General features: G+C 41.3%; 1 protein-coding gene across 8 annotated transcripts in view; it reads left to right on the forward strand.

Annotated features, from left to right (window-relative positions):
• Nucleotides 1–22,728, forward strand: part of NCKAP5 (NCK associated protein 5) — a 1,138,328-nt gene that overhangs the window by 463,377 nt on the left and 652,223 nt on the right. For 2 of the 8 annotated variants that reach the window (XM_069577711.1, XM_069577712.1), the window contains exon 1: nt 13,623–14,471. The exons of the other annotated variants lie outside the window; for them this stretch is intronic. The gene's annotated coding sequence lies outside the window, so the exon portion shown is untranslated. Of the gene's footprint in view, nt 1–13,622; nt 14,472–22,728 lie in introns of those variants that run through there. 8 annotated transcript variants of the gene reach the window in all.

Below are 22,728 nucleotides of genomic sequence, written 5' to 3' on the forward strand. Positions count from 1 at the left end.
TTTATCCTTCCCAGCCTGATGATACAAACGTACTCTTCAAAAGGTTTTATAGACTTGCTTTTCGTGTGTGTTTTCTTTTCAGACTTACTTTTTAAGAACAGGTATAAGTTTACAAAAAATTGAGAGGAAGATACAGAGATTTCCAATATATCCTCTGCCTCCACATGTGCATAGCACCCCAGCTCCATTATTAACAGCACTCACCAAATGGTACACTTTTACCAACTGTGAACCTATGTTGACACACCATAATCACCCAAGTGTATAGTTTACCTTAAGGTTCACTCTTGGTGGTGTACATTCTATGGGTTTGAACAAATTGATGACATATATCCATCATTATAGTGTCATGCAGAGTATTTTCACTGCCCTAAAAATCCTCTGTTCATTTCACTGCCCTAAAAATCCTCTATTCATTTCCAGCTCTCCTCCGACATCTAAGAATCATGGGTATTTTTATTGTATGCCTTTTCGAGAATGTCATATAGTTGGAACTATACAGTATGTAGCCTTCTCAGATTGGCTCCTTTCACTTAGTAATATGCATTTATGGTTCCTCCCTATTTCTTCATGGCTTGATAGTTCATTTCTTTTTCTTGTTCGTTCACTAAGTTGTGTGTGACTCTTTGCAACCCCATGGAGACAGCAGTATACCAGGCTTTCCTGTCCAGTACTATCTCCCAGAGTTTGCTCAAACTTATGTCCATTGAGTCATTGGTGATGCCATCCAACCATCTCATCCTCTGTCATCCCCTTCTTCTGCTTGCAATCTTTCCTAGCATCAGAGTCTTTTCCAATGAGTCAACTCTTTGCATCTGGTGGCCAAAGTATTGGAGCTTCATCTTCAGCATCAGTCCTTCCAATAAATATTCAGAGTTGATTTCCTTTAGGATTAACTGGTTTGATCTCCTTGCTGTACAAAGGACTCTCAAGAGTCTTCTCCAGCACCACAGTTCAAAAGCATCAATTCTTCAGTGCTCAGCTTTCTTTATGGTCCAATTCTCACATCCATATATGACTACTGGAAAAACCATAGCTTTGACTAGATAGACCTTGTTGACAAAATGATGTCTTTGCTTTTTAATGTGCTGTCTAGGTTTGTCATAGCTCTTTTTCTAAGCAGCAAGCCTGTCCACTGTCCACAGTGATTTTGGAGCCCAAGAAAATAGTCTCTCACTTTTTCCTCATCTATTTGCCATGGTGATGGGACCAGATGCCATGGTCTTAGTTTTTTGAATGTTGAGTTTTAAGCCAGCTTCTTTGCTGACTAATATACTAGTGTCTGGAGGCACCATAGTGCATTTAACTACTGAAGGACCTCTTGGTTGCTTCCATGTTTGGGCAATTATGAATAAAGCTACTGTAAATATCTGTATGCAAGTTTTTATGTGGATGTGAGTTTTTTTAAATTTTATTGAAGTATAGTTGATTTATGATTAATTTCTGCTGTACAGCAGTGACTCAATTATACATATATATGCATATTTTTATATTCTTTTCCAATATGATTTATCATAGGATATTGAATATAGTTCCCTGTGCTCTACAGTAGGACTTTGTTTATCCATTTTATATGTAATAGTTTATATCTGCTAATCCCAAACTCCCAATCCTTCCCTCCTCTATACTGCTTGGATATGGGTTTTCAACTCCTTTGAATAAATACCAAAGAACATGATTGCTGGATCATATGGTGCAAGTATGTTTAGTTTTGTAAGAAACTCCAAACTGGTTTTAAACTGGCTCTACCATTTTGCACTCCCACCAACAATGTATGAGAGACCCAGTTGTTCCACATCCTCACATTATTAGATGTTATCACCGAATCCTACCCATTCTAACAGGTATCAGTGTTATCTCATTAGTATTGTTTTAGCTTGTATTTCCTCAGTGACATTGTGTGGAGTATCCTTTCATACACTTATTTGCTGGGTGAGGTGCCTATTAAGGTTTGTGGCCCATTTCTAAAATCAGGTTGTTTTCTTATTGTTGAGTTTCAAGACTTGTCTGTAAATTGTAGATGGTAGTACTTTATTAGATATGTCCTTTGCAAATATTTTCTCCCCATCTATTCTCTTGATACTGTATCTCATTGAGCAGACATTTTTAATTTTAATGAAGTCCAGCTTATCACTTATTTCTTTCATGGAGTATTTCCTTAATGTTATATCTAAAAAGGCATCACTGTACCCAAGGTCATCTAGATGTTCTCTGATGTTATCTTCTAGGAGTTTTATGGTTTTGTGTTTTACCCTTACGTCCATTTTGATCCATTTTGAGTAATTTGTATGAAGGGTGCAAAGTCTGAGTCTAAGTTGTTTGTTTTGTTTTGTTTTGTTTTGTTTTTTCGCCTGTGGGTTTATAGATATTCCAGGACCATTTGTTGAAGAGATTGTCTTTGTTCTATTGTCTCTTCTCCTTGTCAAAAATCAGTTGGCTGTATTTATGAGGTTCTATTTCTGGTCTCTCCATTAATATATCTGTCCTTTCTCAAATATCATGCTCTCTTGATTACTGTGGCTTTATTTAAGTCTTGAAATTGGGTGGTGTTAAGTCTTGAAATTGGAGGTAAAAAGTCCTCTAAATTGTTCTCCTTTACACATTCAGTGTTTAATCTTAGTTTGTTTTTTTGTGTGAATAATCTGAGTTCTTTATTCAGATAGAAAGTGGATTTGTTGCCATTGTTTCAGTAGTCAATTCTTTCTCCACTAATTAATGACACCATAATATGGACCATTTTAAAAGTTTTTATTGAATTTGTTATAATACTACTTTTGTTTTATGTTTTGGTTCATTGGCCACGAGTCATGTGGTATCTTAGCTCCATGACCAGGGAGCAAACCCACACCCTCTGCATCAGAGAAGTCCCAATGATACCATTTCTGATCAACACCTTTATTCAATAGATGTACCTCTATGTCTAGGCTCTCTTACTATTTCACTGATGCAATTGCCTACCTCACTTACCTGTTTAATTACCTACCTTTATAGCAAGGTGCCTGACTCGTTTCTGGATGTTAGTGGAGTCACCATTCTCAAAAATTATTGTGCATTTTTTTGTTTTATTTAGAATTTTTAGGACAACATTCATTAGCTTTCCTGTATGATACGTTTACTTTTAGTATCAAGGTCATTCTAGATGACTCATAAAATCGTTCCTCTCACCTTTTTCTCCCCCCTTCTCTTTAATCTTTCTCCCGTCCTTGCCTTATTTTACTAGAACTTTTCCTGCAAGATTTGAATATTAGAATTTTTGTATTGTTTTCAAGCTTTGTAAAACTTGCCTTAAAAAAACTGGACCCACAACTCAACAATAAAATGACAAATACTCCAATATAAAAATGGGCACAGGAACTGAAACGAAATTTATCCAATGATATCTCTCCATAGAATGACATATTGTTTGGCAACAGGAAGAAATGAAATACTGATATGTGCTACAGTAGGACAGGTATTGAAAGCATTATGCTAAGTGAAAGAAGATAAACCCAAAAGATCACATAGTGTTTGAGTGCATTTACATGAAATATCCAGAATAAGCAAATTTTATAGAGATAGAAAGTGCATTGTTGGTTACCTCTGGCTGGAGAATGGAGAGTGACCACAAATGGGTACTGGAGGATTTTGGGGGGAGGGGTTATAAAAGTTCTTCTAAACTTAAATGATGGTGATGGTTTGTACACCTTAAATGGGTGAATTTTATAGTATATGGATTATATCTCAATAAAGATGTTTTTAAAATCTAGGTCTATTGGTTATGCAGGGGTAAATTTTTATTTTCAACTATTGAGTTGATGTATTGTTTACGATTCTGTTGATTCTAGAGTTTTATGGGCAGATTTTTTAAAAATTTAGGACATTGATGATTTTATCTGTGTTTTAAAATTTATTGCTATAAAGTTGTTCATAGTGAAGCAGTCCTATTATTTTAAATCTCTTGTATCCTTAGTTATGCAGCTTTTTTTTTTACTCTAAAACTTAGTGATTTATGTCTCCTCTGTTTTTCATTGATCTAAGCAGTCGCTGTTTTATTGATCCTGTATTAATGCTTTGTTATACCTTATTAGACTTTGATTTTATCTTTACTAATTCTTTTATTCTACTTGTTTATTGCTATGTTTGCCTCTTTACTTGGATGCTTTACACATTAATTTTCCAATTTTTTTCATTTCCAGAATATGCAATAAAATTATTCATTTCTCTTTACATACTGCTTTAGTTGTTTTCATCTTACAAGTTCTGATAGTGTTTTGATTTTAAGACATCAAATTCTATTTTTTCTAATTCCTTCATATTTAACTATTGGGTTTTAAAAGTATGTATTTTTTCATTTTTTATTATGAAGAAATTCAATGTATAGAAAAAAGTAAAAGACCAGGGCAATGAAATACTTATTTATCCATAACTTGGCATAGTGCTCAGTCATGTTTGACTCTTTGCAGCCCTATGTACTAGCCCACCAGGCTCCTCTGTGGGATTTACTAGGCAAGAATACTGGAGTCGGTTACCATTTCCTACTCAAGGTGATCTTCTTGACCCAGGGATTGAACCTGCATCTCTTGTGTCTCCTGCATTGGCAGGCAGATACTTTACCACTCAGTTCAGTTCAGTTCAGTTCAGTTCAGTTCAGTCAGTTCAGGCGCTCAGTCATGTCTAACTCTTTGCAATCCCATGAATCGAAGCACGCCAGGCCTCCCTGTCCATCACCAACTCCCAGAGTTCACCCAAACTCATGTGCATCTAGTTGGTGATGCCATCCAGCCATCTCATCCTCTGTCGTCCCCTTCTCCTCCTGCCCTCAGTCCCTCCCAGCATCAAGGTCTTTTCCAGTGAGTCAACTCTTCACATGAGGTGGCCAAAGTATTGGAGTCTCAGCCTCAGCATCAATCCTTCCAATGAACACCCAGGACTGGTCTCCTTTAGGATGGACTGGTTGGATCTCCTTGCAGTCCAAGGGACTCGCAAGAGTCTTCTCCAGCACCATAGTTCAAAAGCATCAATTCTTAGGCACTCGGCTTTCTTCATAGTCCAGCTCTCACATCCATACATGACTACTGGAAAAACCATAGCATTGACTAGATGGACCTTTGTTGGCAAAGTAATGTCTCTGCTTTTGAATATGCTATCTAGGTTGATCATAACTTTCCTTCCAAGGAGTAAGTGTCTTTCAATTTCATGGCTGCCATCACCATCTGCAGTGATTCTGGAGCCCCTCAAAATAAAGTCTGACACTGTTTCCACTGTTTCCCCATCTATTTCCCATGAAGTGATGGGACCAGATGCCATGATCTTAGTTTTCTGGATGTTGAGCTTTAAGCCAACCTTTTCACTCTCCTCTTTTACTTTCATCAAGAAGCTTTTTAGTTCCTCTTCACTTTCTGCCATAAGGGTGGTGTTTGCATATCTGAGGTTATTGATATTTCTCCCAGCAATCTTGATTCCAGCTTGTGCTTCTTCTAGCCCAGTGTTTCTCATGATGTATTCTGCATATCAGTTAAATACTAAAGCCACCTAAATGTTAATATTTTGTTTCATATATAATTTTTCCAAAGTGAGTGGTAAACACAATGATAGTTCACCCTGAATACTTTAGCATGTGTCTTTTAAAACTAAGGACTACTGCCTTTATAAACACAATATCATTTTCATCATTAGGAAAAGTAATAAAACTTCTCTTATCCTATTCAATGCCAACCTTATTTGAATTTCTCTAATTTCCAAAGTATCTTTAATTTTTAAAAATATTTGTTTTATTAAAACAGGTTTTGTGGCACCATGGGTTCTAGTTGTGGCATATGGAATCTAGTTCCCTGACCAGGGATTGAACCCAGGCCCCCTGTATTGGGAGCATGGAGTCTTAGCCACTGGACCACCAGGGAAGTCCCTCTAAAGTCTCTTAAAGCTTCTATATTGGACCAAGATCTAACCCCATTAGTTTCATTTAGTTCTGTCACTTAATCTATTTTTATTGCTTCTACTCACTTCTGTTCAGACATTAAGTGCTGCAGAGCACCCTGTGTTTTGCATATGCCTCATTGTTTCTTTGTAGTGTCATTTATCTTCCTTATTTCTTATAAGCTGGAAATTATATCAAAGTCGTTACTTAGATTCAGGTTAAACATGGTTTTTCCAAGACTACCCCACAGGTGATGTGGTGCTCTTCTCACATAGCATTATATAAGCAGGAGCATGTCAGGGAATCTCTCTCTTGTATAACTTTTCCCTTAACAATTAGCAGAAAATCACAAGGTGATACCTGATACTGGATTAATGTGTTACTTCCCATCAATCCTTTATCTGATGGCTTTGGTACGTGTGTGCTAAGTTGCTACAGTCTTGTCCAATTCTTTGCTACTCTATGGACTGTAACCTACCAGGATCCTCTGTTCATGGGATTCTCCAGGCAAGAATACTGGCATGGGTTGCCATGCCCTTCTCCAGGGGATTTCCCAGCTCAGGGATTGAACCCTGGTCTCTGGCACTGCAGGCAGAGTCTTTACCATCTGAGTAGTTATTTATCTTATACATAGTAGTGTATATATGTCAATTCCAATCTCCCAGTTCACCTCACCCTCTCCTTCCTCCTTTGGTATCCATAAGTTTGTTCTCTACATCTGTGTCTCTATCTCTGCTTTGCAAATAATTTTACCATTTTTTAAGATTCCACATATAAGTAATATTATGCGGTACTTGTTTTTCTCTTTTTGACTTAGTTCACTCAGTATGACAAGCACTAGGTCTATCCATGTCTCTGCAAATGGCACTATTCATTTGTTTTTATGGTGAGTAATATTCCATTGTGTGTGTGCACCACATCTTCTTTAATCCATTCTACTGCTGATGGACATTTAGGTTGCTTCCAGTCCTGTCTATTGTAAATAGTGCTGCAGTGAACATTGGGATACATATATCTTTTCTGTGTTTAACTTTTTGAGAAACTGTCAACTGGTTTTCCAAACTTGCTATACCCTTCTGCATTTCCATCAGCTATGTATGATGAGAATTTAAGTTGCTCTACATCCTTGCCAACACTTGATATTGTTAATATTTTTAACTTTGTTGATTCTTGTAGGTGTGAGTAAATGTAACTGAGATTTTAACTTGCTTTCCTCTAGTGACTCATGATGATGATCATCTTTTCATGCAGTGATTTACCATTTTTATATCTTCTTTGATAAGGTTGTACTTAAATCTTCTGCACATTTAAATTGGGTTGTTGTCTTAAGTTGAAAATTGCTTACAGAAGTATATTTTTAAACTTCCATATGTCTGCAAGTTGTTTCTTTGTTACTACTTTACAATTTGTTGAACATGATCTGAGAAAACATTCTATATGAAACTTGTGGGCTAGAAATCTTTGGTCTATTGACATTGCTTACTGAAAGGGAAACATATCTATTCCCTCTCAGAAACCTTGTTCTACATCAATATTTCTTGAATTTAAGAATAGGCGACCTCTCCAAAATTATCCATAGATAAGCTAAGAAATATTTCTCAGCAAAAGGCATTTGATCCTTCACTGATTCATTACCTGATTCAGCACACACTGAATACCTCTCAGGCCCCTGACCTTTACATAAGTGATGGGACACCCTGAATGTTGTGCTGTAAACAGACAACAGATAATTAAGTTTTCTAGTAACCTCGGTTAACTCTCTCATAGCTTTCCTGTATGTTCTTTTGGGTTTTCTATGGAGATGGTCATACCAGGAGACTCTGATTAGCAGATCACTCCTTCCTTGATATACCTTGATTACTAGGTTCCTGAGGGAGTCTGCTTTCCTACTTTACCTTCTCCTTCTCAGGTTGCCATTTGGGGTCATCTCCTTTGCTGGTTCCTCTTTATCTTCTTGACTTTTTAAAGTTGGAATGTCTTTCGGGATTTAATCCTGAAACATCTTCTCTTTTCTAACTGTGTTCTCAGCCTTAATGGCCCACCTGATATGATGATAAATTTAATTTAACCATCTATGGTGGCTCAGATGGTAAAGCATCTGCCTGCAATGAGGAAGACCTGGGTTCAATCCCTGGGTTGGGAAAATCCCCTGGAGAAGGAAATGGCAACCCACTTCAGTACTCTTGCCTGGAAAATTCCATGGTCTGAGGAGCCTGGTAGGCTACAGTCCATGGGGTTGCAAAGAGTCAGACATGACTGAGTGACTTCACTAGCAAAAGCCAGGAACTATTTGAAGGGCTTTATTTATATAGCTATTTAAAAATGTAACTTAATAGGCATCCTAATCGTAACACATCTAACACTAAACCTCATATTCTTCCACCAAAATTTGCTCTACCCATTGTCTTCTTCTGCCGAGGTCCAGCCTCAGCAGAGTCCAGGGATATCCTCAGGATGGATGACGTCAGTGAATGAAGAAAGATAGATAAAGAAATAACACGGGGTGACCAAGCTTCTTTGAGCGAGGGCCATTACTTTATTCTTCTCGGGGCTTTTATACCCTGAGTTATACATACAGCAAGGTGAAAAATGCAGAGTCAACTCAACATTCCATCAGTAATAACTTTTATCGATATCAGGTTCCTTCCTGCAAAAGTCTTATTTTCTGTACATCATCTTCTATTCCGGAGGCCTGTTGATATTCCATGACCTCCTTTTGATAAAGGTTGGTCAGCCAGAACACCAGAACAATGATTTTCCCTTAAAATGTTTCTTCTTAAATTCTTAGCCTGTGTCACCCTTAAAGTACAGAGTTACATTTTTATGGAACAAAGATTCAGCAGGTTACAGCAAAGAAAGAATTTATTAACTCAAAGTCTAATGTTGCTAATGCTAAGGCTATTACTTGCTTCTTCTACATCCTGACTATATGCACTCCCAGGAACACAATGGATAAGGGATGTGAGAACTTGGCAGCAGGCATTGCATAGGCTCAACAATGTTGCAAGAGTCTGGATAAAGCTGCCATGTAAGCTAGAATGCTAACAGAGGGTTTGAAACACTCCTTTCATGCCCAGGAGATTTAGAAACTAAAGCCCAGTGTTAACTCTTTTGGTCAGGGACAGACCCCTGCTAATGTCAGAAGAGCTGGTGAAAGACATAAAATAATAAGACAGACAGATTCTGGTTCGGGGGTAGATGCTCGAGCAAGTTCAGAGGGTCCCTTGAGTCCTGATCTCGCCTTTGCCCGTCAGGCCGCTTCCTCATGACCTTTGCCATGGGTGGGATTCTCCACACTGGCTCCCGGCATTCTTCATTTCAATTAATAGCAACTCCATCCTTCTGCCTGCTAAATCCAAACACTCATTATTTTTCTTGTTATGGTCCTGCCCAAGTCACTTTGTCTTACCTGGATTTTTGCAATAGCCTAATAACAGATCTTCCCCCTTACCAGATTCCTTTTTTTTCTGTAATTAGTTTGCAATATGGGGCTTCGCAGGTGGCATCAGTGGTAAAGAATCAGCCTGCCATGCAGGAGACGTAAGACACCTGGGTTCGATCCCTGGGTTGAGAAGATCCTCTGGAGAAGGGCATGGTAATCCACTGCAGTATTCTTGCCTGGAGAATCCCATGGCCAGGGGAGCCTGGCAGGCTACAGTCCATGGGGTCACAAAGCGATTTAGCATGCAGGCAACCAGAATAATCTATTAAACAAAAGTCAGATCGTGGAATTCCTCTGCTCAAAACTCTCTTTGGGGGATTCACTGGTAGTCCAGTGGTTTGGACTATGCACTTTCATTGATGAGGGAGTGGGTTTAATCCCTGGTTGGGGAACTAAGATTTCACAAACTGCACAGGGTGACAAAAAACAAACAAAATGCTGCCCCCTACCACAAAACCTCTCTATCCCTGCCCTCCCACATCACTTAAGAGTAAAGCCAGTCCTTCAGTTCAGTTCAGCCACTCAGTTGTATCTGACTCTTTGAGACCCCATGGACTGCAGCACGCGAGGCTCCCCTGTCTATCACACACTCCTGGAGCTTGCTTAAACTCATGTCCATCGTGTCGATGATGCCATCCAACCATCTTCTCCTCTGTCGTCCCCTTCTCCTCCTGCTCTCAATCTTTCCCAACATCAGAGTTTTTTCCAGTGAGTCAAGTCTTCTCATCAGGTGGCCAGAGTACTAGAATTTCAGCTTCACATCAGTCCTTCCAATAGTCAGGACTGATTTCCTTTAGGACTGACTGATCTCCTTGCAGTCCAAGGGACTCTCAAGAATCTTCTCCAATACCATAGTTCAAAAGCATCAGTTTTTTTTTATGCAAAGCTTTCTTTGTAGTCCAACTCTCACATCCATACATGACTACTGGAAAAACCACAGCTTTGACTAGACAGACCTTTGTCAGTAATGTCTCTGCTTTTTAATATGCTGTCTAGGTTGGTCATAGCTTTTCTTCCAAGGAGCAAGCATCTTTTAATTTCATAGCTGCATTCACCATCTGCCCTGATTTTGGAGCCCCCCAAAATAAAGTCTGTCTGTTTCCACTGTTTCACCATCTATTTGCCATGGTGATGGGACCAGATGCCATGGTCTTAGTTTTTTGAATGTTGAGTTTTAAGCCAACTTTTTCAGTCTCCTCTTTCACTTTCATCAAGAGACTCTTTAGTTATTTGCTTTCTGCCATAAGGGTGGTGTCATCTGCATATCTGAGGTTATTGATATTTCTCCTGGCAGTCTTGACTGCAGCTTGTGCTTCATCCAGCGCAGCATTTCTCATGATGTACTCTGCATATATGTTAAATAAGCAGGGTGACAATATACAGCCTTGACGTACTCCTTTCCCAATTTGGAATCAGTCTGTTGTTCTGTGTCCAGTCCTAACTGTTGCTTCTTGACCTGCATACAGGTTTCTCAGGAGGTAAGTAAGGTGGTCTGGTATTCCCATCTCTTTAAGAATTTTCCACAGTTTGTTGTGATCTACACAGTCAAAAGCTTTGATGTAGTCAATAAGGCAGAAGTAGATGTTTTTATGGAACTCTCTTGCTTTTTCTACGATCCAATGGATGTTGGCAATTTGATCTCTGGTTCCTCTGCCTTTTCTAAATCCAGCTTGAACATCAGGGAGTTCACAGTTCTGAAACCTGGCTTGGGGAATTTTGAGCATTACTTTACTAGCATGTGAGATGAGTGCAATTGTTGAGGTAGTTTGAGCATTCTTTGGCATTGCCTTTCTTTGGGATTGGTATGAAAACTGTCCTTTTCCAGTCCTGTGGCCATGGCTGAGTTTTCCAAATTTGCTGGCATATTGAGTGCAGCCACTTTCACAGCATCATCTTTTATAATTTGAAATAACTCAGCTGAAATTCCATCACCTCCAGTAAATTTGTTTGTAGTGATGCTTCCTAAGGCCCACTTGACTTCTCACTTCAGGATATCTGGCTCTAGCTGAGTGATCACACCAATGTGGTTATTTGGGTCATTAAACTCTTTTTTATACAGTCTTCTGTGTATTCTTGCCACCTCTTCTTAATAGCCTCTGCTTCTGTTTGGTCCATACCGTTTCTGTCCTTTATCGAGCCCATCTTTGTATGAAATATTCCCTTGGTATCTCTAATTTTCTTGAAGAGATCTCTAGTCTTTCCCATTCTATTGTTTTCCACTATTTCTTTGCATTGATCACTGAGGAAGGCTTTCTTCTCTCTCCTTGCTATTCTTTGAAACTCTGGATTCAGATGGCCTGTTATGTCCCACCCAATGATCTGCCCTTTCAGATCATCCCTGTAACCCTCTCACCTCACTCTGTTCCATCCCTACTGCCTCACTGCTGTTCTCAGACCTCTCCCAGCACACTCTTCTGTAAGGGGCACTGCACCTGCTCTTTCTGCTTCCCAGGACCATCTTCCCTCAGATACCTACATGGCTCACTGCTTCCTTGCCTCTTCTTTTTGCTTACTCACACTTGGTATTTTCAGTGGGATTATCACTGATAATTTTGCTTAAACTTTAATACCACCCAACCCTCCCTGCTTTATTCTTCTCCTTAGCACTGATGACTTTCTAACAAAGAGTATTATTTCCTTATTCTTTTCTAATGTCTGTCTTCTCCTGCAGAATGTAAGTTCCACAAGATCAAAATGTTTTTTTTGAATTTATACTCATTTGTATTTTCCAGCACTGAAACACAGCAAGCACTCAATATATAACTGAGAAGTAAATAATTGAGACAACTAGACAGGATATATTTTGAATTTAGAACCAAAGACTTGATGGATTGGCGGTGGGGCCATCAATTTAGCCTCTCACTTATGTGGGCCTGATACAATTAAAACTACCAGCTTGCAGGGAAAAAAACACAGCAGAACACAACAGTAAGGTGCCTGTAGCCCAGGGCCTGACTTTCCACTCAGCTCTTGTCTACTTGGACAACGGTGATTTCCTGGACATTATCCCTTAAATTATTTACCAGCATCATACTTTATTCTGGTGGGGAGGACCTTTTTGGAAATGTTTACTTCTTGGTACCATGTTGATCAATCTTTAACAGAATTTTTAATATTAAACAAACTGGCAATGAAAAATTGCAATTTTTAGATGTTATAAAAACATCTTAACATTGGATCTGTAGCTGTCCTTTATTTATATTATTTACTTATGAAGGAAAGTAACACTTGAACTTCATTTTAGCTCACCTGTCCAGCCACAGTAATGTATATTATTTTAATTTACAGTGACCTGTAAATTAAAACTTCAAACTATCAGTATTCACGGAGTGCCCGTTACTGCATATTCCTGTTGTAAATACTACTGGGCTGTAAATAAGTAGAAGACACAGTCTCTGGTTGGATCAGTGGGGGACTTACTGTGACTTGCCTGCATTTCTCAACTATAGCATCAAGCAAAAGAATGATTTGAGCACTATTTTAAAGCTCTATTCAGTTTTCACAATATAGTTATTTTTTTTTTACCTGACTCTTACATCTATCTGAATAAATGACTTGAAGATTTTCCTCTTCAACTTCAACTTCAACTGGTGATCTGTTTATCCAACAAATTATTTTACCAACAAACACTGTCATTCAGGGTAACTGAACATTTCCAGCACTTGCAAAGAATGTATGAAAGCAGGCATAATCCCATTGGTTGTATTCTTTATACTTTAAGATTTATGTATATCTAGGACTGCTGTTATTTTCATTTAAAAATTTTTGCCATAATCCCCATAAGCCTATAACCAGTAGAAATATGTGTGATTATATTGCAGTGGCATATTAAAATAGTTCAAAGTATATTATAGAAAGGAGCAGAAAAACTTATTTCATCTGCAGAAGAAACTATTTTAGTTGGGAAAAAAATCAGTTTCAGAAGTCATGATTTTCTAATAAAATAGCATTTCTTTAAAAAGAACATTTCCATTAAAATGTGAGAGAAATATGATAATTCTTTTAACTAAGGATGGGGCTAACCTGAGTCCAGAATTTTCTTGCCCAAAGCAGGTTTTCCTTTTATCTTTCAAAATGCCAACAGGAGGCAGTGGGCCCAGCTCCATCGCGATTTACAGGGTGGTTCTCTCTCCATAAACTTGATTCTCAAATGTACTTGGGAACCAACTTCTGACTGCAGACAAATGTCTGTTAGTTCTAGCTCTTACCTCCCAATTACATCTTTGAATATCCCTGTCAGTCTCTGGATCAGCCTGATTATAAGACTACAGGACCTGTTTGTTCAGTTACTTAGCATTCGTTCCACCCAGAAAGAGCAAGCAGCGGTTTGGGATGCGGGTAAGGGGATGGATATGTCTACCAGGATGGATTGATTTTTCTTATCGGAAACTGGGAAAGGAAACCATTATTTCTCCATTGGGATCCCCATTTCCCCATTCACTTCCTCTGTTTGGGGCAGACAATAGAAGCCTCCAGGCCCCGCTCTCCCCGCGCTGTTCCCGGTAGCCCCCTCGCCCCCTCCTCCCCTCCGAGCCCGCGCCCCGCACCCACCGGCTCCCCCAACTCAGGCTCCAGGCAGAGATTTGTCAGAACCGTTGGGTTGAGACTGATTATGATTGCAGCAGATGGGCTGGATTTGACAGCCTGATTCTAAGCAGCTTCTGATGGGGGGGCCGCGGAGGGGCGGGGAGGGGGAGAAGGTGGGGGGCGGGAATCTACAGGCCGGAGCCGCCTGCTAGGAGCGCACCGCGCGGCCCCGCCAGGCGCAACGGGGCAGCTGTTTAACGCGCGCCTCCGGGAGGAAAGTGGCACGCGGATCCCAGGGGCCTCCCGGAAGGCCGGGGAAACGTCCCATTGCCGAGAGGGCACCCAGCACCCCGAGGCAGGCTCAGGAAGACAAACCCAACACAACAAAGCGGAAGAGCGCCCGGGAGCGCACGGAGGAGGCTTGGCTGCCGGCCGCGGTAGGCGGCAGGGTGCGTCTGGCTCCAGCTGCCTCCGCGAGCCCGGGGTATGGCAAGTTTATCAACTGCGGGCTCCGCGGCCAGCGCCTTGCTGCCCCCGAAGTGACAGCACTGCAGGGTCTGCCCATCCCGGCCCCGACCCACTGCAAGATGCTCCACCACCGGCCAGGTAAGGAGATGCCAGCCTGTTCCCCTCCCGGTCGCGCCTCCCGCTCACGCCGCCCGCGCTCTCCAGCCTGACCCTTCGGCCCCTTTCCTCCCACTAGTCCGCGTGGACTCCTTGCTTCAGTGCCTCCCTCTGTGGTCTCATCGGTCCATCTCTGCCCTCTACCGCCCTGCCTCACTGTCGCCCTTCTTTTTCCACCTTACCGGATCCCAACGTCAGGGGGATAAGTTCGGAGGTGGCATGAGGTTCCGGCTCTCTTCCCCAAGCGCCTGCACCTGGACTCGCCTCTCAGGCTGTGGGTGGGAGCCGCGATGTGTGCTTTCATCCCCCTTCCCGCTCCCACGCAGTCCGAGCCTCACACAACACACACACACACCCTCCTTTCCACCTGTGGGGCCTTGTTTTTGTGCTGGAAGCGCAAATGAAAACAAGCACACGTGCAGACACAATTCCACGTTGGCGTTCTCCAGAGACTCCTGAAGGGAGAGGGGTGGCGGGGGAAGGGGCTGATCTTGAGAACTTGAGGACCAGTGCTTCTTCCTGCTTCTTGGCCTTGACTTCTGTGTCCTGGGCTAGCAGAGCCAGGCCCCTCCAGGGGGGTCGGGAGGCTACTGTACTTGGCACTGGCAATGCTGTGCCACCAGAAACCTTTCAACCTAGCCCCCTCACCCTGCCCCCCATCCCCAGGGGCCAGCTGCCTGGCACCGCTCCTGGCCCCTGAGGCCTGCCTCCATCCCGGTACCCCCAGGCCCATCACCAATGGTCTCTGATCTTGTCTACCCAGCTCAGGTTGTCTGGCCCTGGCAGCCCCTCACTGGTTGCTGTCTCCCCAGCTCACCAGGAGCTACTAGTGTGTGCCCTGTTGCTACTGGCAACTGCCTGTGCTGAAAGCTCAGCCCCCAAAGCCGCTTAATGCTGATTGATGGGCAGAAATGTGATATTTTCTGGAGCTTAGCGGCCAGGCTAGTGCAGGGGCCCTCCCAGCCACTGGAGCCCTGCAGACCTCCTGCTACTGTTCCCAGCTCTAGGCCCCACCCGACCCCACCCGACCCCACCCGACCCCACCCGACCCCACCCGACCCCACCCCACCCCACCCCACCCCACCCCACCCCACCCCACCCCACCCCACCCCACCTTACCCCACCCCACCCCACCCCTTAGCCAAAAGTGACAGTTTGAATCACCTTAGCCTCTGGGCATAAAGTGTCTGCATTTGCTTTCCTGAGTCTAGCAGTCTCGCCGGAGTTTCTGTTCTTGATTCTGTTGAGATGGCTTCTGCTGAGAAGCATAAACAAGGCAACATTTTCTGGTCGCTATGGTCTTCCATTCCACTGCCAGCCCCCACCTCCTCACACAGAGGTAGACTTCAGATAGATCATAACATGACCTGAACTGTGCCTGCAAATGCTCCGGAAAACATTTTCCAAAAATAATTCATTTCCTCTCAGCACCTCTTCCTTAGCAGACTCCTCTCCTCCCACTTCACTGCTTCTTACCTCCTCCCATAGGAGCTGGTCCTCTGCAACCCAAGGAGACACAACCCCGGAATAAGCCTGAGCTTGGGATGCTCCATACTGGACCAGCTTTTACCACCTCTGTGTTTTTGCACATTAGCCATCCAAAATCCTTATCCCTTCCCTTCTCTAGGATGGCAACCTCCTCCTCTAAGCTATTGTGAACTAAAAGAAATTTTTGCAGGCTCATAGAAATTCCTGTACCTGTCTGTCTCCCTTCCCTTCTTCTCCAATACTGAGCGCAAAGGGCCAGCTTTATTATCAGTGAAATTTTCTTCAAAGTAAGTTTTGGTTCTGCAGTTTTTTTCTGAGCCCCTTAGTGTTTTGGGCAGAATATTTTCACTATCTAAATAGTCTAGCTTCATTTTACATGTGGATATTAATTTGGAAAATGATGTGATGTTTTAAGCCATTCATTTGTTCATGCCAACCAAGCTTTTCTGTGAGCTCTCCTGTGTTGGACACCAACCAAGGACATGGATTGGAAATGGAGCAGAGACAAGGCCCAAATGGCTGTGGTCATTTTAAAGCCTCCATTAAAGCTGGATTGTGGTTATTGCCATGATGGTTAATATTACAACAGCACACTACGTTCGACCAGGACTTTACAGTTTACAAAAGGCTTTCACAGGCATTATCTCCTTTAATCCCAGCAGTGGGAATTTTCAATAGTAGGGATTCCACCAAAAGGCCCAATAAGGCTCGCCAATCCCGCTTAACCAAAAATAAAAAGAATCTCGCAGATCATCCCAACAGCTGACAGAGCTTTAAAACACAGAGTAAACAATTCAGAAGAAGCTTATGAAGCTTAGTTACTGGAATGTAGCTTGAGGAAGATAAGTGAAATGCATGGAACATGGGCATTAGCTGAAAGGCATCTTGGGAAGACGCTCCATCTTGAGAGGGCTGGCCGCTGGAGGTGGCTTTCTGGGCTCTGGACCTTTGCCTTATGCCAAGATCTAAAATAGGATGAAAGTGTTAGCGCAAAGTTGCTGAGAGACTAGCAAATTAAGCAAAATGAGTAGGCAATGATGTTGCTTTCTTTAGCTACAAGGCATTCTTGAGATATCCGCAAGTTTCTGGCATATATTTACTTTAGAAATGAAGCAATTTTCTGTATTTAGAGCATAAAACTTAAGAGTTTTTGTGCCTTGTCTGAGCCATATGAAGACAATCAGGGTTTTATTTTCCAGCCACTACTTGGAAAACTAGGGTTATATTTGGAAACAGGTGGATAAATAGAAATTTCTCTGTTTTATCATTTATAGGGAAAATGTGCAGAAGGCCTTCATGTAGATTTATTTGTTCATGTAGATTTGTTCCTTTTTCTTATTCTTCAACATGGAGGGCAGCTGTTTCTCATGTCTCAGCTGTGAATATCACTCATGACTTCCCTCCAAAAACGATGTCAAGAATGCCAACTGGTAGAAAATTTGGTTGGCATTTCAGACATCATATGAGGCCTCTTGTTTGTCATTTTGAAAACTTTTATTCAAAGAAGATTTACAAGCAAGATGGTATATCATAAGGAGCTAAATATGGCCAGAGGCTGGCTGCGGGTACCACTAACTAGATAACAGATAAGCCAAGAAAGTAATCACAGAGTAAGGTCTGTTGTTAGGAAAGAATGAGATACCCAAGGAAGCTTTTTCTTGTTTGGTATCATGAGGGCTTTGTGGAAAACTTTTGATGTGTAGGTATTTTGGTTTTAAGGTTTTTTTGTTTTTTTTTTTTTTTGTGGAGAATCTGTTTTTTCAACCCTGATACTCTGTATTTGGCATTCCTGTATATTATTTTTAATTCTTAGATGTTAAAACATTTAGATTAGAGTTCAACTTACATGCTTAGGTTGACTGTATGTCAATGAAAAACATATATATATATATATATACACACACACACACATATATATATATATATATATATATATATATATATATGAAGTTTGATTGCATCTAGTGGACCCTCTAACAGGGGGACTTCTGTAGCTTTAGTTGGGTGCTTGAGATTTCAAGTGAAGTTTACAGAGAGGTATGATTGATTCCAACCCTAGGCATCCTCCTCTGATTTTCCTGTTTAATGTGAGAGGCACGAGTGGAGGAAAGTTGTGGGCACCGTGATGATGGCTAACATCACCCTCCTGCAGGGTTGTCAGGCTTCCCCATGACTCTCTAATCTAAACCCTCATTACTGATTTGCTTGTTCAATAAATATTTGTTGAGCATTTTTAGAGACCAGGCTCTGTGGTTCAAGCCTCTTTGCTTTTTCTGCAGAGCTGTGCCATTTCATCTAGTCCATTAGTCGTGTTCCTTTCAAATATCTGATGGTTTTGCCCTTCGGGGTTCCTGTAGCTGTGGTTTAGAGGACACAGAATGTGGTGCTTGAGAGGCTTTCTTGCTGCAGTGAAGTCCTATAGTATTGCTGCCAAAGGCTGCTGCTTCTGACCGTTGTTTCTTCCTAAATATTACCCTCTTCCAACCTTCATTCTCCCAGTAACTCTGTTCACATGTCTCCTCCTGCTTAGACTTCTTAGATGGCAGTGAATTAAGTAAGCTGTCCCTGTGAATTCATTGCTCATCTCAGAGAGCATGGCTGTTTCATGTTACTTGATGTTAACTTAGCACACAAATATATTAAGGAAATTTCTGGTTCTGAACCCAGATTCTCAGGTTCTCTGACAGCTAGGGAGGGTTGAAATAAAGGGAAGGAAGTGAATCATCATATGCTGTGTTGAAAGATGTCAGGAATAGGTCATGGTACTTAGAGCTGCAGGTAAGACTGTGACTCCTAAACAGATTGTGGATTCAGAGTGTTGCTATAACTGCAAGTTACCTGGCAAATTGTTAAGAGATTAAGCCTAGGAGTCTTGTAGACTTGGACTCAGATCCTGATACCATCATTTACTATTGATGTGATTTGAGGCAAAGTTGTTCATCTCTATAACCTCAGCTTGGTTTCCTTATTAATAAAAGAGAAAACAATATGCATTTATAAAGCATTAAGTATAAATTCTAACATATACATTCTAAGTATACATTCATGGGCTTAGGACGACATCTAATATGCAAGAAGATTAGTGTATGCTCTCTGATGTGGCCTTTTAAGGTTTTTCCATTGTGTTGGAACGCCACAGAACTGCTTTTTCACATCTATATCATCTTTGAACTGTCTCCCAGCACCATAAAGAGGGTCACCATTATAGGAGAGTTATAGTTTAAAGCCATTGCAGCTACTTTCTGAAGGAGAACATGCCTTTTGCAAGTATGACGGTAGATGGTACCTGTTTCTCTCTTTGAGCACAAACAGTTTAGATTTCAGGGTTCACAGGTAAACCTAGAAACTTTCAGTTAACATTCAGTTCATCCTGTGAAAGGCACTATGCTGGGATACAGGGGATGCAAAGAGATAAAAACAGTTTGTTCTCAGCTTTCAAGGTGGGAGAGAGGATGTGTTGATGTGAAAAAATATTACAACATAATAGTAAGAAACTTCATCATAATGAAGACACCTGTCACTTAGTAAGCCCTGGTGTGTATCAGACACATCCTTTATTAAAAGCAGAATATGATATCTGTGAGAGATGTTATTTTAGATGTTATTTATTTTATCATATCTCTACCCATTATAGAGATAGGATAAAGGTAAACTTAAATTTCACAGTGGTATTATTAACAAAATACTATTGGTTGCAAAGGAGAGTGTCAGCCTTATCAGAAAAGCCTTCATTAGGTGGTTTTTGCTGGTGTTTGAATGAGTTGTCTGGAAATATTGAAAGTGATTTATTTCATAACTGCATTATCCAGGGTTGTGTTGGGGTTCAACAATCTCTTGATCCCCTGTGCTCTGTTCATAGCATTATAGAAAAGAGAGAAAAGACTGGACTTTGTTAAGCAGCCACTGAGGAATTCATTCTCTTCTCTTTCTCAAGTCTTTGTTCATTCTCACTGTACATGCCCCCACAGAAAATATCTTACTCACTTCCCTTGAAATGTTCTTCCTTATTCTAAGGACCATATTATCATCAATGATTATTTTGAATTTATTTCTGTTTTTCTATTGCTTAACATTAAAGTGACCAAACTTTTCTGTAGTGTAGTTCATATCAAGTTTGTAAACACACATGGGTGTCTGCCAAATGGTAACTGTGGCATTTTAAAATAGCATGGATTATTGACTACCGGCATCAGAGTCAAATCCAAGATTCAACACACATTTCACGTGATGCAAATTCTGATACGTTGACTTCTCCCAAACTGTTCCTCTTTTGTTTTTTCTTTTAGTCACATCTTGTTTTTTTCACCTAAGCATGTTAATATTCTAATATTGTAATGCTTTTCTTCCCACCTCCTCCCAGGTGACAGATGTCCAAGCTCAACTGTCACTCTCCACTTTCTCCTATTGAGACTGTATAAAATGAACTGTCTTCTCAGATTTTTGAAGTGGTGTTTTTATCTTAGGAATCCTGAATTTGCCTGAATCACTGTAACACAAAAAGAGAATCCCATAGGCTATCTAAATATTTGGGCATATGAATTTTAATCATTCATAATGATATTTTAAAGGAGACAGGTAGTCTCTTGAGAAAGCATAGGTTGATCTTTGCAGCTCATCATCCACTGTGCCCAGTTTAAAGAAATTCCAGCACAAAAAGGATTCTAGCCAAACACAGAATTTCTGTGCATTGCCAGAAGGCTTTCTTGCCTGCCATCTTTCATTCACTTGTTTATTCATTAATTTAGTCAACAGACTGGGATTAAATACCTACCATGTGTCAGGCAACATGTCAGGCTGAAGAGGCACTGCAACCAGTGTCCATTCTTCAACAGAAAGTCATTAATTCTCAAAAGAAACAAGCACACACCTTTGCCATTGCACATTTCTGCCCACTTCCTGCTTTGTGACTTATTTCAGGTGATCTCATTCTTATTGCATTAATATACTATTTCACATGGATTTTCTTTTTATTTCACCAAAACATTTATTCAGAAAATAGAAACTTTTGCTCTTCTAAAAGATTATATCTAGATTCTAGTCTATCTCAGAGTCTATACTAGTTTTCCTGATACATTTTCACTTGTCTTTTTTGCTCAGTTCTCGATGCCCAGTAGGCTTTTCATAAATATTTGTTAACTAGACTACAGGAAGAAAAGGAAAACCTGAGGAAGCTTAGGAATTTCTTAAAGTGTTCAGTTCAGTCGCTCAGTCATGTCCAACTCTTTGCGACCCCATGAGCTGCAGCATGCCAGGCCTCTCTGTCCATCACCAGCTCCTGGAGCCTACCCAAACTCATGTCCATTGAGTCAGTAATGCCATCCAACCATCTCATTCTCTGTCATCCCCTTCTTCTCCTGCCCTCAATCTTTCGCAGCATCAGGGTCTTTCCCAGTGAGTCAGCTCTTCACATCAAGTGGCTAAAGTATTGGAGTTTCAGCTTCAACATCAGTCCTACCAATGAACTCCCAGGGCTGATCTCCTTCAGGATGGACTGGTTGGATCTCCTTGCAGTCCAAGGGACTCTCAAGAGTCTTCTCCAACACCACAGTTCAAAAGCATCAATTCTTCAGCGCTCAGCTTTCTTTATGGTCCAACTCTCACATCCACACATGACTACTGGAAAAACCATAGCCTTGACTAGATGGACCTTTGTTGACAAAGTAATGTCTCTGCTTTTTAATATGCTGTCTGGGTTGGTCATAAACCTTAAAGTGTTAGGAATTAGTAAATTCTCTGATTTGGGGGTTGCTGCTGCTGCTGCTGCTAAGTCACTTCAGTCGTGACTGACTTTGTGTGACCCCATAGACGGCAGCCCACCAGGCTCCTCTGTCCCTGGGATTCTCCACTGGAGTGGGTTGCCATTTCCTTCTCCAATGCATGAAAGTGAAAAGTGAAAGGGAAGTCGCTCAGTCGTGTCCGACTCTTAGCGACCCCATGGACTGCAGCCTACCAGGCTCCTCCGTCCATGGGAGTTTCCAGGCAAGAGTACTGGAGTGGGATGCCATTGCCTTCTCCGGATTTGGGGGTTAACATACTCCAAAATGACAGTCATTTTTCTTCCTGCATGTCATCACGTCTGCCTCAGATCATATGAGGGAATGTATCCTCTTTTTCATTGGACAGTCCATTTTAGGGTTTGGGGTACACTGCCTTATGTCTGTGTTTTCACCTTAAGACATTTTGGTACTGAAGGAGATCAGCCCTGGGATTTCTGTGGAAGGAATGATGCTAAAGCTGAAACTCCAGTACTTTGGCCACCTCATGCGTAGAGTTGACTCTTTGGAAAAGACTCTGATGCTGGGAGGGATTGGGGGCAGGAGGAGAAGGGGACGACAGAGGATGAGATGGCTGGATGGCATCACTGACTCAATGGACGTGAGTCTGAGTGAACTCTGGGAGATGGTGATGGACAGGGAGGCCTGGCGTGCTGCGATTCATGGGGTCGCAAAGAGTCGGACACGACTGAGCCACTGAACTGAACTGAATGATTTTCTAGAACTGTTGGAACCCTGATGCTGCTTTATAGACACCTCTTACCCACTCTGCTAAATTCTAATTATTCTGAAAGTTGCATTCTGTCTCAATATGACCTCCCTCTTCCTCTTCCTACACTGGCATATTTGGAGACATCTACTTTATTTCCATTCAAAGAGACCATGTGTAACACTTGTCCTGCACAAGACCTTGCCCCAGATTTCATGAATTTGTAGTGAGTTGTTAAAAAAATGTCATTAGTTATAAAAATTAGTTT

This window comes from Ovis canadensis, chromosome 2 (assembly GCF_042477335.2).
Source record: "Ovis canadensis isolate MfBH-ARS-UI-01 breed Bighorn chromosome 2, ARS-UI_OviCan_v2, whole genome shotgun sequence".
Classification (NCBI taxonomy): domain Eukaryota; kingdom Metazoa; phylum Chordata; class Mammalia; order Artiodactyla; family Bovidae; genus Ovis; species Ovis canadensis.